General features: G+C 40.4%; 1 protein-coding gene across 8 annotated transcripts in view; it reads left to right on the top strand.

Moving 5' to 3' along the window:
• The window catches only part of LOC109410817 (disintegrin and metalloproteinase domain-containing protein 10), a 301,283-nt gene that overhangs the window by 49,875 nt on the left and 236,721 nt on the right, over positions 1-14,687 (top strand). The window lies entirely within an intron of this gene.

Below are 14,687 nucleotides of genomic sequence, written 5' to 3'. Positions count from 1 at the left end.
GGGGGTGCCCGGTTTGAAACGGGGCATGCTATTACATATTATATTTTGCGAATAGGGGGGGTTTGTTGCTATGGACGAGATTGAAAGTAACTGCATTGCACCCCAACAGATCGACGCTTGTGCAGTTTTCAATTGTTGATTTTTACGTAATGCCATTCACAATGAATGAGATCACTAGCTGGTTTATTATCAATCTAGCAGGAGGTCACTTGAGGGCAATACTGCCCAATTGATTAATGGGACTATCTATATAACGATTTTATGCCATAAATGATGACAAATACGAAAACTACAAAAGAGTAGTTATTGGAAATGTTTGAAATACTCAAATTCTTCTGGAGAAACCCCACTTGCGCATGGAGATTTGAAGGAACCATCGCTTTCAAGTGACCACTAAACCGATTACACTAGTTTACAGCATTTTTGAACTCGGTAAGCTGATGATCATTTTTGGTGTAGAATCAAGCCCTGAGTTCGAAAACGCGAAGGAAAAAAATTACAGTAGAGCGGAAATTTTTTCGACTTCTCATACAAGGTTGATGATTTAAAATCGATTTTTGTTCTATTTTTAAGCAACGTCGCTCACTTCACACATCTCATTCTCCGTAATGAATGTTCTGATTGAGCTGATTTTTTTTTACTGTAACTTGCCTACATATGATATGTCAAATAAACGTTGAGAAAGAATTTTTAGATTGTTTTTTGCTTATTGAAAAAAAAAATACATTTGTTCACATATTTTTTGGAAATTTGGCTAAAATTTAAGAAGATCGTCCCTAAAACTCGCCAGTATCTTGAATTTCATCAATCTGACGCAAAACCTGCATTCAGATGATCAAATGGTATTGTATTCAGCTGTTAATTTATAGAAAAAGATTTGAAATTGGTTGAACAAAACGCAAGATATTTGAATTTTAGTAAATTCCATATTTTTAAATGTTGTAAAACTCGATATTGAGCTAAAACTTTAAAACTGCTCTACTTTAAATTTTTTAAAGCACGGTTTCAAAATCAGCACTAAATTGTGCTTCAAAAATTTTGGTCGTTGACAGAAGTTCACGACTTTCATTTTATTTTGTAAACTAGTGTTATATAACTACAATACTCGGAGCGGAAGCTAGAATTCGTAACAATACAAAAAAATGGTTTATCAGAAGATATTTTTTACTTAACCAGATCAGGGTTCCATTTAGGAATACCTCTTACGATTCTCACAGACTGCAGAGGACAAACTTCTTTTAAAGCATTAGTTATGGTATACCACATTGGAGGGCGTTATGATAACAAAACCACAATTATAGTCTCTTGAAGCGCCAATGAAAGCGAGTTAGTACAGGTGCCCCAGTTTGTTAGTCAGGGATGCCTGAATAAGCAAAGTTTGCTAAGAAACACTCAAATGTGCAAAAAAGGTCAAATGGAGACTCCTCTGGTATATAGGGCACTGCATGAATTTCTCTCTTTCTCTTTCACTCTAACAGAAATTTTGTAAACAACAAGGCCAAGAAACGTCAAAATTCCATACAAAATCAAAACAATGCAGTGCCCTATACCAATCAGTCAACTCATGACAAATTCTGCTCAAGCAGAGTTAGGTTAGGTGCAATTCTATGCGTTACGTACAAAAGGCTGAATTACTAAAGGCTGAAACACGAAAGGCTGAAATTATAAAAGGCTGAATGCATCAAAAGGCTGAAATAACATAAGGCTGACATAGTGGTTTGACAAGTTTTCAAACACATTTGCTTGTTTGTAAATCACCCAGCTGTGGTACTCTCATTGGTTTTGCTTCCCTTATTAGTTCATGGTTGGCCAAACTAAGCAATTTTGGGAGAACATGCTTCAGTTACTATGTTCTGAATCAGAAAATTTTACGACTGGTGATAATGCTATGGATTATTAAACGCCTACATTACTAAGAAAGTATTTTTTCAAAAGAATAGCATGTATTTCAAAGAAGGAAAAATCTCTGATGATAATGTTAGTAGCCGTAATGACAACAATCTTCAAAATAACATGACTGGAAAGCAGGGATGTCACATATACAGCTGTAACCATGCAGATTTTCTCGCAGCTTTTCATACAGAATTGTGTATACCAATATTACATATTTTTGGAAATAATACAGATTATACAGGTTTTTCAGAAACTTACAGTATTTCATACAGATCTTCCGCGAAATATTACAGATTTCATACAGATTTTTGACAAAACATGGCGAATCTGTATCAGATTTTTGGAAGGCAAAATACAGATTTAAATGTGGCAACACTGCTCGAAAGAATAGCTCATGTCTAAAGAAGGACGATAATCTAACGATATGAATATAATCAGTAGAGTGGGTCATCGGAATCGTTTTCTCAGATCAAAGCTTTTTTGGTTCCATTTCGGGTCCTGAGTATCTGTGCAAAATTTGAGCACGATCGGTTGGGTCTACACTTTGCGCATTGCAATTAAAATTTGTATGGGATTTTGTATGGGAAAACATACATTTTTGCATTTTTGTCATAAGTTGAAAAAGTTTGTCTGAAACTTTTTAACCGATACTGTAAAATGATAGCCTAGGATGTTCTGAAAAACTTTGTTGAAGACCGTAAAGCGATCCGGTGCTTGTGAAAATAGTTATAACCAACGAACCGCATGCATGTGCTTATGTTTTAACATGTAAAGGAATAACAATAGCAACAAAATCATGCTGTTTCGGCAAGTAATGCCTACGCTATAACTTTTTTCATAAACATCAGATCACTTCACGGTCTTCGACAAAGTTTTTCAGGACACCCTAGGCTATGATTTCACTTTATCAGTTACATGGTTTTAGAAAAATTCGAGCTTGTTATGAGAGAAATGCACAAAAGTGTGTTTTAACATGTAAAACGCCATACAAACTTCGAACGCGATGCGCAAAACGATGACATAACCGATCGTGCCCAAATTTTGCACACTTATTTGGGACCTGAAATGGGATCAAAAAAGCTTTGATCTGATGGGATACCATTGAATTTTTTATTTTTCCATATAAACGATGACCCACTCTAATAATCAGCTCCTTTTTGTATTCGTTGGTATGCACCACTAGAGCCTCTTCACCAAGCTCAGTTGCGACACTAATGCCCATGCTGAGGGTTACGTGTTCGATTCGCGTTCGGACTAAGAACTTTATGAAAATTTTCGTGACATTGGATAGCTTCGTACAAGTTACACGATATGCCAAAGCTGAGAAGCAGGCTTGATCTCAGTTCGGGCGTTACTCCAAAAAAAGGAAGAAGTTCTATAACTTATACATGCATTTTCGTATTTTCAGCCTTTTGTAATTTCAGCCCTTTGTTACACTTTCTTGATTTCAGCCTTTCGTATTCTGCCTTTTGTGCATTCAGCATTTTGAAATTCAACCTTATGTTATCATCCCAATTCTATATTGTGTTATTACCTAAGTATTCCATCAAACAGAAGCCTCTCAAATTAATATTTGAGTTGCTTCAGATGATGTACCTAATTATCATTGCAATACTACCAAATATCAGTGGTGCTACCCAGTTTAGTGTTATACGACCACTTTCACAGTTTTATGGAAATTTTCGATGTCAAAGTTGTGTTTTGGCATTTGTATATTCGGAGAAATCCAAGAAATTCCCTTTACCAAGAAATAAAACAAGCTTGTACTAGGGATCAAAAACAGACGCCTTCAATACAGCGTTGCTTTGAGAACGACATATTTATCCTTCTGTAAATGTAAGGCAATCAAAAAATTGTGTATTGAACAGACGGCTTGCCTGATTCATGCAATACAGTGTCTTAATTTTGTCAGCCCCTGACTGCATTTTAGGCGATTTTTTGAGGAAGCACTGGATATATCCCCAAACAAATCATAACAAAAATTCCTGAAGAAACTCTTACAGGAATTCTCGAAAAAAAACCCTGCAGTAATTCTTGGAAGAATATCGCCAGTGTTCCTTGGAAAAATCCTCGGGAGCAATCGCCTTAGAAATTCGCTCTTAAACATGCAGAAGAATTTCTGGAAAAAAAAAACTTTTTATGGAGTATCCGGAGTAGGGTGGAAAAACCACATGTCAAAAAGTTCAATGGGCACCCTTCTCATTTCGTTCTAAATGACGTCACGGTGCTCTGCTGAAATTTTCAGGTCAATCCGTTAACATTTGGGCGGTGCTAAACTCGTTTGAAGTTTGTACAGGAGTTTATATAAAACATCGCTTTTTGCATTTTTCTCTTGAGGGGTTCTAATTTTTCTTAAACCACGTAATCAATCCTATAAAAATATAGCCTAGGATATGCCGAAAAACTTTGTCGAAGACCGCAAAGCGATCAGACACTTGCAAAAAAACTATAACCTAGGCAGTACGTGCCCATTCAACGATATTTTATTGCTATTGTTATTCCTTTATATCCTCTCCTCTCCTCTTCTTGGCGTAACGTCCTCACTGGGACACTGGGACAAGTGTTCAATGAGCACTTCCACAGTTTTTAACTGAGAGCTTCCTCTGCCAATGACCATTTTGCATGTGTATATCGTGTGGCAGGCACGAAGATACTCTATGCCCAAGGAAGTCAAGGAAATTTCCTTTACGAAAAGATCCTGGACTGACCGGGAATCGAACCCGTCACCCTCAGCATGGTCATGCTGAATACTATTCCTTTATATGTCAAATGTTAAGCACCACGAGATGGTCTGCATGTAATATCTTTTCTTACAAACTTTGGATGACTTTGCGGTCTTCGACAAAGTTTTCCGGCATAGATAAGACTATAGTTCTATACAATCGGTTAAATGAATTAAGTAAAAAAGTGCCCCTCACGAGAAAAATGTAAAAAATGTTGTTTTCTCATATAAACTCCCATACAAAGTTCAAATGAGTTTAGCTCCGCCCAAATGTTAACGGAATTAGCTGAAAATTTGAGCAGAGCATCGTGGCGTCATATAGAACGAAATGAAAAAGGGACTCATCGAACTTTTTGACATGTAGTATTTTGAGCCACGCTAATCCGGAGGTATTCCTGAATGAATAACATAAGGGATATTTGTGGGAATCCCATGAGCAGTGCCAGCAAGAATTCCTGGAACCAGTCTTGCGAATAATCGTGACCATCACGAGACAATCACTTGAACCGCTTTCTGGAGTCACCCTTCCCAAGGTGATACGAACCAGATAGCATGTCATGCCTGGAATGACAAACATATTGTGGGTTCCACCCTTCGCAGCTTTGCAGCGATAGCAGTTGCTGAGTATGCTTCAGGCGGGTTGCTAGAGAATCAATCTCTCTGAGCAACGATGCATAACGGGCGAAGTGAGAGCGTTTGCCGTAGCCAGGGCGAACTGCGTGGTACGCTCAATGTGTGTGTTTAAACTGAGCTATGCAAAACGAATAGGATTTATGGCGTAGTACCGTGCTTGTGATAATACACATGCATAGTTTTACATGCTGTTGCGCGTGCATCTGCTTGAGGCGACGGAGAGAGTCATGACACTCACATGAGCCGTATCCAAGTCAGGATGATTGTAGCAAAACAAGGGTGACCGGGTGACTATGATGGAATTCTGTCTTTTCTGGTGTTAGCGACTGTAGAGAGAGCGAATCAGAAACCGCAGAGACAGGGTGATACAAGTTTGGTGTTTATCAGCTTTTTTGTGACTTGCACGCTGATGCTTCGCGACACTGCCTGGAACAATTATAGCAGAAATAACATGAAGAATTCTAAAAAAAATTTTAACAGTATTAAAAAAGGAATTTCATTACACTGCCTGATAATAAACAAATGAATGAATGAAAGAATTTCTAAAGAGTCACATGAGGAATCTACGGTAAAATGTAGAAGAAATTTCTAAAAAAATACTTGGAGGAATCTCTGGAAAAAATCCCAGAAGGACTTTATTATTATTATTATTATTATTATTATTATTCATTTTTAATTAAAAATTTAGAAAGAGGGCGGAAAAGCACCCTTGCCCAGCAGGACTTTCTTGAGGAATACTATCAGCAATTCCTGGAATAATCCCAGGCCCAGCAGAAATTTTAGCTTATATTTTTGGAGACATCGCCGGAGGAATTCCTGAAAGAATCCCTAGAAAAAATCTATGCATGGGTTCCCCCAGGAATCCTACCAGAAACCTCTGGAGAGATCATAGTAGTTTCTAGAGGAAATAAAGGACGAATTTCTGGAGAAACCTCATCCATCAAGAAGTAAGGGTAAAACAGCGATACCCAGAGAAAACAAAAGGAATTCCTGGAGCCTTTCCGATGAGCATCAGTGGAGGAATCCTAACAATCATAACAGGAAGAATCCCAGCAGGAATTCAAAAAAAAAAACGCAGACGGAATCCCTGCATTAAAATTCCCTGAAGGTTTCGTATAGACTTCTTGTACAATTTCCAGTTCGTATTTCTGGATCTGGAGGAATCCGAGGAAGATGTAGAAATCCTAGGAAGTTGGAAGACTTCTATCAGAAACTCCTGGAGACAGCATTCTTAGAGGAATCGTAGCAGTGGAAGAAATCTACGAATTTCTGGGTTTATCGAAAAAGGAATCATTGGAAAAAATCTCTGAAAGAATGTATTAATGGTCCTTCAAGGAATTAGAGGAAATTATGCCAAAGGAATCCCTTCAACAACTCCTGCATCAATCCCAGCAAAAGTTCCTTGTTGAGCCCCATGGAACTCTTTGAGCATTTCTAGCTTATTTTATGAAGTTAGTTGACATCCTGCTTCTCAATGGAATACATATCCTCATTTTCATTACTTTTAGAGGTATCTATTTCGACTTGGTTCTTCTCAAATTCCTCAAATTGTGCAAAATTACTCAAGTATTTCTACTCAATCTTCTTCTGCATTCTTTTAAACCGCACATTAAAAAAATGGTGACCAATATCACTATTTGGTCATCCATCATCATTGAAATAACTTTTTTAGACATAAGTTTTCGCTATCAGCAGCCCTTCAAATGTAGAGTTCTGCAAAATCAATAGGATTTTTGACCATAAGGACTTAAAGCAATTTCGAGGAAACTGAAATAAAAATAAACATAATGAAGAAAAATAAATCATTGTGACACTAAAACAACATTTAAATAGGAAAACTGTTGTTCGTTTCGTCATGGAGGTTTTTTTTTTGGAACCTATTGAACTCAAAATTACCTTCAAATCTTTCTCAACCAAGCTGAATGATACCACCAAGTTTCAGGAAATTTGGTCGACAAAAACCCTCCATGACAAAGAGAACAAACCTGCCGATTATATTCTTGGTCACTCTAGTTGCGATTAGTTGCAAAAGATAGTTCTTGCACGAGTCGTTAACGAGACTCACCGAGTTAGATAAATACGAATCGTTCTAAAAATCGAGTTCTGTAACGTTTTGCACTGTGTGCAACAATTTATCCTTATTCAACTCATTTGAGTTGCATAAAGTTCATTACACATCCCAAATGAGTTGCTCATTTTCATAATGTAACTCATTTCAGTTGCATAATTAACCAGAATGGAAAAAATAGGCTATTATGATACTGTAATGAATTGTATAAAATAGAAAGTTTAATTGCATAAACAAAATTTATAATGAGGAGTTGCAAAAAATGTTAATAAGTGAAGAAAGATTTCGAAGAGCGACTGTGCAGTAGCACTGTCGCAGTTGTTGGGACGTTACACCAAGAAGCAATAGAAGATTTTGAAGCTCACTGTATTTCCCCTAATTTATCCACTTCTTGAATCACAAGGGTAATGACCGCTGACAGCTCAACCTTCCTAGAACTGTCAACCTCCAAGAGGAGAACTAATCTGCAAAAAGTTCAACAAAATTTCACCGATCCAACCAAGCGATCCAAACCCATTACCATACAAATTTGCTGTGTTACCCTCTGGGGTGTGCTCGGAAAAAACACGCAGTCCCCCCGAAAAGTTTTAATATGCACTCGTTAAACTTTGCAGACGTTCGCGGGCGTTCGCCCGTCCGCCCAGAGACCGTCAACCCGCCCGTGTTTTTCGGGCGTGATAAATTAGATTTTGGTAAGTTCTTTTGGTGCAAACTGTGCGATTCCCCGTTCCTCAAAGGACGCTTATCTCACCTAAATCCCAAATTATTCCAAATATTGACGAACTGGCGACGGTGCGCTCGCAGAGCCCAACTCGGGCGGTGATTTTTTCCAACGCCAATAATGTGCCATTTGTAATTGCAAAGAATAAATATCACAAACCATCGTCGTCACCGTTGGGTTGTTGTCGCTGTTCCCAATCAGTGCTTGTCGAGAGAGCGAGGCATTAACCGATAAACAGGTCTACCTCGACGGCGACGACGACGTGCTCATACACACAATCAACCTCATTCATGTCCACCGACTCTGACTCTATTAGTCATTTCCCGGACTGGAGATAGGATTGTAGGAATGGTATTGCACGCTTAGAAGCTTTTACACTAAATTGTACATTTTCGAGGAAAAAAAAACATTAAAACTGTCAACGGAGGTTGTTAGATTTCCAGGATAATCCAAATAACTGCATATGTTACACATACTCGCTTATTAGAGAGTTCAATGTCCTCCATATATTTACCGTGCAAGGGAGAAGAAGGCTTCTTCCCCATTTCTCGGTCTCCTACCTAGTTCTGTTTGAGTTTACTTAAACAATCCACTGCTAATGAATACGTGATAAGAATTAGTAAAACCGCGAACACGACTCAAATTGCCGCGAGTTGGTTGGCTGCTGTCGCCTCAGATAGGCGCTGTGGTTTTATCTTTTTTGCTCCATTTGCTGACAGCGGTGGAACCGCAACTTCTGACCACCAGAAGAACTTTTTTTTTAAGTAGTTGTTTTCCATGTGGAAGTGATACCATACAGATACCATCCACCGTTTGGTGTGAGTTTGGAAGAATATCTTCTGTTGATGTAAGCGTAATTTGAAATTCTCATATTACTAATAAGTTTCTTATTTTTTAAGCTATTTTCTCCAGTTCTAGTCTAGTCTATAGACTTGTCTTCACATCAATAGGTCGGCTCCAGAGCCACGTTCTCCTCCATTTGGGGAATTTGTGCCAAAATCATTATCAATACTTGCAAGGTATCAGAGATGCATTACAAGCATTGAATCGGCCAGGCCTATTATGCAGCATCATTGAATTGAACAAAATCATAGAACGGCGACATCTCGTGATCCGCTCCATATAATGTATGATACAGAGGAACAGAACCCATCGTGTTCCCATGTTCATCCGCTAATAAGCGCAATTCATTTTTTTTTTACATTTTTGCAACTCCGCACTATAAATTCTTGTTTTACACTTGCCGTTTTGGCACCGAAACGGCCTACTTTTTCGCACTACATCAAACAATTGCATTATGGTTCATAATGCAACTCATTTCGGTTGCATTATGAACCATAATGCAATTGTTTGATCAACAATCTGAGTTTCCACCTTGGTTGCCACCGTTTCCACGGTAAGAGCTTGCAAAACTGTGACGGTTATAGTTGGTTATAGCACAGCTTGCTTGATCCAAACTACAGTTCTAGTATGTTGGAGCACGTGGTCGGTCTCATTGAACTACCGCCAAACCTGATGGTATTGACGGAAATGATCATATTCTAGTAAATAATTTTGATCATTGCAAAAAATGTTGTATGCAACTCGTTGCAAAACTCAATTTTTACAGCACTCTTCGTATTTATCCAACTCGGCAAGCCTCGTTGGATAAATGTACGACTCGTGCTGTAAAAATCATCATTTTGCAACTCGTTGTATAAATAACTATTACATTACAGACATCTAAGTTCAATTCCAAAACTGTAAGGAATTTAACGGTTATTTGAAATGGCAATATCGTGGTGGCGCTGCTGTCGAAAGTTCCCACGCTGTTGTCGGTGGTGAATATAAAACTTATTTTGATATGCATTGTAACAAACTAAAGTACAGATCCGATCGTAACACTCATTCTCCGACCGAAGCAGCACTCATCGATCCGTCTGAGAGGATTGAGAAGAACGGCGAGGGATCACAGCGGAGCGGTGAGCTCGATACTGCGGCACTGAGACGTAAGGCAGTGCAATCCAGCATCCCGAACGGATGAAATCATTTTTGTTTTAACTAATTTGTAACTAAAGTTGAAGTTCAATAAATCTATAAAAAGGTAACACTTTCATTTTGTGTTACAGCATACTCACCACTGACTGTAGCAATTTGCCGCATAGGTGACGCTAGTGTTGTCAACGCTAAAAAAAAATGTGAGACCTTACACAGCTTTCGAGAAAATTGTCTGGCCTGGATGTCTGTTCTCTGTGGTAATAGGATTAATATAGTAGCGAAGCACAAAGAAGGCTACTCATACCCTAGATGTAAATCAAAAACGTTGGGAGTGACGTTGCTAAGAAAGTTTATGTCACTCCATCGAAACTTTTCTTCCTGTGACGAGGGAAGGAAAGTTCCACCTAATTTCCTAGCTCAAAATCCTAGGCTTGATAGCCACTACTCGCTCTCTGGAACATGAGCTAATGAATTTAACGATAACTTGCGATGCCATAAATGAAGGATAAAAAAGGAACATCCTTACAAAATATTTCGGTACTAGGTAGATTTGGCGCAACTCAAAAGCTTTTATGGGCAGGTCAAGGAAACCTAAAAAAGGTCTCACAGAAACAAATGTAAGGCCTGTACTCGAAAAAAATGCACCACAGAAAATAGTGTATAATAGGGTGGAATTAAAAGGGACGAAACTGATTACATTCATTCGAAGAAGGTATTCTGCTTAGAGGGTTCGAAAAGTCGGTACAAGATGTTAGACCATGTTGGGCCCATATAGCCGAGGCGGTAAACGCACGGGTATTCAGCATGACCATGCTGAGGGTGACGGGTTCGATTCCCAGTCGGTCCAGGATCTTTTCGTAAAGGAAATTTCCTTGACTTCCTTGGGCATAGAGTATCTTCGTGCCTGCCGCACGATATACGCATGCAAAATGGTCATTGGCAGAGGAAGCTCTCAGTTAATAACTGTGGAAGTGCTCATAGAACACTAAGCTGAGAAGCAGGCTTTGTCTCAGTGAGGACGTTACGCCAAGAAGAGAGAGAGAGAGAGCTCTTATTATATCGTTCAGGATGAATACAGCCCTAGCAACCGAAGTGGTTGCATATTTTTAGGTAATTTCTGGCGGTAAATAACTGCAAGACCGACAAACCGGTCCCAAGCACGGACATCATCTTGCATTAAAGCCCGAGAAAGCAGCAATGACTGTCAACTAAAAGTTGAACTGCCACACAAAATACAAACTCCAGGATTACTGATGGACCTAGAACAAATATGAAATCTCGTCATCCTGTGAACGGAAACTGTTATCCATTGAGAATAACAGAACAGGGCAAATTTTTGTTGTGTATTATGTGTTGTAAGTCGTTATTTTGTGTCGTTGTCGTATGGTGCATTTGTAATGTTCTGTTTTATTGTTCGTGGCTGAGGCCAAGTGAAAAATAAAGTAGAGTGTTTGTACGGTTCAATATTATTCGCGTAACAACCTCAGGCTATTGAGTCCTCTACGCCTGCACAAGTTCATGCGGATGTCGGAGTATTGTTGGGAAATTGTTATTTTTGGCAGAGGGTTCACGCATTGGTGCGTGAATGCCTGGCGTAAAGTGTTAAATTGTGTGAAGATTACTCTGAAGATGAAGCGGCACAGTTCGCTTGGTTGCATAACTTGTAGGCGTTATATGATAAATTGAAACTATGCTGTGGAAGGAAGGGAAACGGCTTAAGATGTATATGTAGAGAACAGAGAGAAAGTAGATAGAAAGTAGGAGGAAAGGGGCGAGCCAGGGATTGAACCCAGGACCTTCTGCGTACGAATCGTAGCGAACTAGTCCACCAAGTCCGTCCCTGGCATTATTCTAAATAAACTCCCAAATTAAATCTCCTTTCTTCTGGGGACTCGGAAGATTTCCAGACTTAACTATTTACAAGAATCCCTAAAGGATCTTCTCAAGGAATTACTGAGGAAAAAAATCAGAAATTTCAGATGGAAACGATAAAGAAATATAGAAGAATCCTTAGAGGGAATTCGTAAAGAAATCCTCATATGGAATTCCTTGAGTCCTTTTTGGAAGATTCCCCGGAAAGCGTTTTTGAGAACAGAGAAAGATTTTTTCTTCGACCGCATTGTGATACATTTTATGATTTAGTGGGAAAAATATTTATCGAAATGTGTTGGTCTTTCCTAAAGCTACAGAACATATATCTCAATTTAAAAGTTTTCTGCTTAGTAGCACTTCGGATTGCTATTTGGATTGTGAAGAATTTGACCGATTTTTTTTAATAAACACCTAAGTCAAATCATATTTTTTCACCACCCTATGTACCATAGCGTCACATTAAAGTTGTGCCGGGAATTGAATTCGGCTTGTGCCCAAAATAGACGTGGACTTGAAATGTAGGCTAAACTAGTCATGCCCAAATTTTGCGGAGTTATTTGGGACCACAACGGGCATCTTTAAAACTTTGATCTGATTAAATCCGATCAATTTTAAATTTTTCCATACAACGTTGACCCTCCCTAATGGTCCTCTGATGAGCGAGATAGTGAGCATTCACTTGATGGTAAACTCAACCAAGACGAAGTACATGATTACTTTCTTGGATGACTGATTTTGGTGGGACTTCTAATGGTTTCGGCTTGCAGTCACAGAAATAAGCGTTGGTTCTGTTATTTCATCGCCGACGTTTCGATCCTCGGGTTTGGATCTTCTTCAGGGCTCGAAGTTAACCAACTTGTGAAATGCCGTGTTTGCACGGAGGTATGTCGGGATTTTGGTGGAATGGTCTCATTAACAATTTTGTTCCCTTGCTAAATTAATGGGAAAATTACTACGCCTAACACCGTCAACCGTCAAGCTGTCCGACGGTTGACGGTGTTAGGCGTAGTAATTTTCCCATTAATTTAGCAAGGGTACAAAATTGTTAAGGGCTGCAAAACAATGAATCGATAAGGAGAGCGTCCAATATAGCTCTGGTCCTCACAAGTTCCTACCTCATGCTTCCACGGGTCAAGCGATGACAAAGACCGCCAGCTAAGAGTTGTGTGCTTACCTGGTAGTGCAGCCTGGGCACTGTTGTCCTTCTGACTTCAGCTAGATTGAGGAGGTACGATCCGAGTGTCTGTTCATCAAGGAGGTGCGGCTCAAACAGCGTCTGTTCTGGCATCCAGCGGCTGAGTAAGAAACGCTGCACCACGCCCAGCAAGATCCAAGGTGGTAGCCCCATCAGCGTGGTCGTCCCAGTGTTGGTTGGGGCGTTAAACAGAACTGGCACGATGGCCCTCCGGCGAGACAGGAGTGTTGACGTAGGCCCAATAAGCCACCCGTAAAAATCCCCATTGCGAATAACATAGGAGAAAATACGACTCGATACAATCGGCAAAGACCCACGCGACGAAATAAGGACTACGATTGGAAACTTGGAACATGGAATTGCAAGTCACTAGGTTTCGCAGGATGTGACAGGATAATCTACGACGAACTACATCCCCGCAACTTCGACATCGTGGCGTTGCAGGAACTTTGTTGGACTGGACAGAAAGTGTGGAAAAGCGGGCATCGAGCGGCTGCCTTCTACCAAAGCTGTGGCACCACCAATAAACTGGGAACAGGATTTATAGTGTTGGGCAAGATGCGACAACGTGTGATCGGGTGGCAGCCGATCAACGCAAGGATGTGCATGTTGAGAGTTAAGGGCCGTTTCTTCAACTACAGCATCATCAACGTCCACTGTCCACACGAAGGGAGACCCGATGACGAGAAAGAAGCGTTCTACGCACAGTTAGAGCAAACATACGATGGTTGCTCGCCGCGTGACGTGAAAATCGTTGTCAGCGACATGAACGCGCAGGTAGGAAGGGAGGAAATGTACAGACCGGTAATCGAGCGAAACAGCCTGCGAATGATAACGGCCAGCGATGCGTAAACTTTGCAGCCTCCCGTGGTATGATAGTCCGAAGCACCTTCTTCCCCCGCAAAGAAATCCACAAAGCCACCTGGAGATCACCCGACCATCAAACAGAAAACCAAATCGACCACGTTCTAATCGACGGTAAATTCTTCTCAGATATAACCAACGTCCGCACATACCGCAGTGCGAATATAGATTCGGATCACTACTTAGTCGCTGTATGCATGCGCTCAAAACTTTCGACAGTTATCACCACGCGTCGAAGTCGAACGCCGCGGCTCAACATCGAGCAACTTCGTAACGTAGAAGTGGCTCAAGACTACGCGCAGCAGTTAGCAGTGGCCCTACCAACGGAAGAGCAGGCGCAGCTACACTTAAAGATGGCTGGAGGGACATCCGATCCGCCATAGGTAGTACCTCGGCTACAGCACTAGGCTTCGCGACTCCGAATCACAGAAACGACTGGTACGACGGCGAATGTGAACAGTTGAAAAACGAGAAGAATGCAGCATGGGCGAGAATGCTGCAACACCGTACGAGAGCGAATGAGGCACGTTACAAACAGGCGCGGAACAGGCAGAACTCAGTCTTCCGGATGAAGAAGCGCCAGCAGGAAGAACGAGATCGCGAAGCGATGGAAGAGCTGTACCGCGCTAAGGACACACGAAAGTTCTACGAGAAGCTGAACCGCTCGCGCAGAGGCTTTGTGCCACAAGCCGACATGTGCCGAGATAATCACGGGAATATTCTCACGAGCGAGCGTAAGGTG

The sequence above is a fragment of the Aedes albopictus genome, chromosome 2, assembly GCF_035046485.1.
Source record: "Aedes albopictus strain Foshan chromosome 2, AalbF5, whole genome shotgun sequence".
In the NCBI taxonomy this organism is placed as follows: Eukaryota; Metazoa; Arthropoda; class Insecta; order Diptera; family Culicidae; genus Aedes; species Aedes albopictus.
This window is presented reverse-complemented; position numbering and strand designations above follow the sequence as displayed.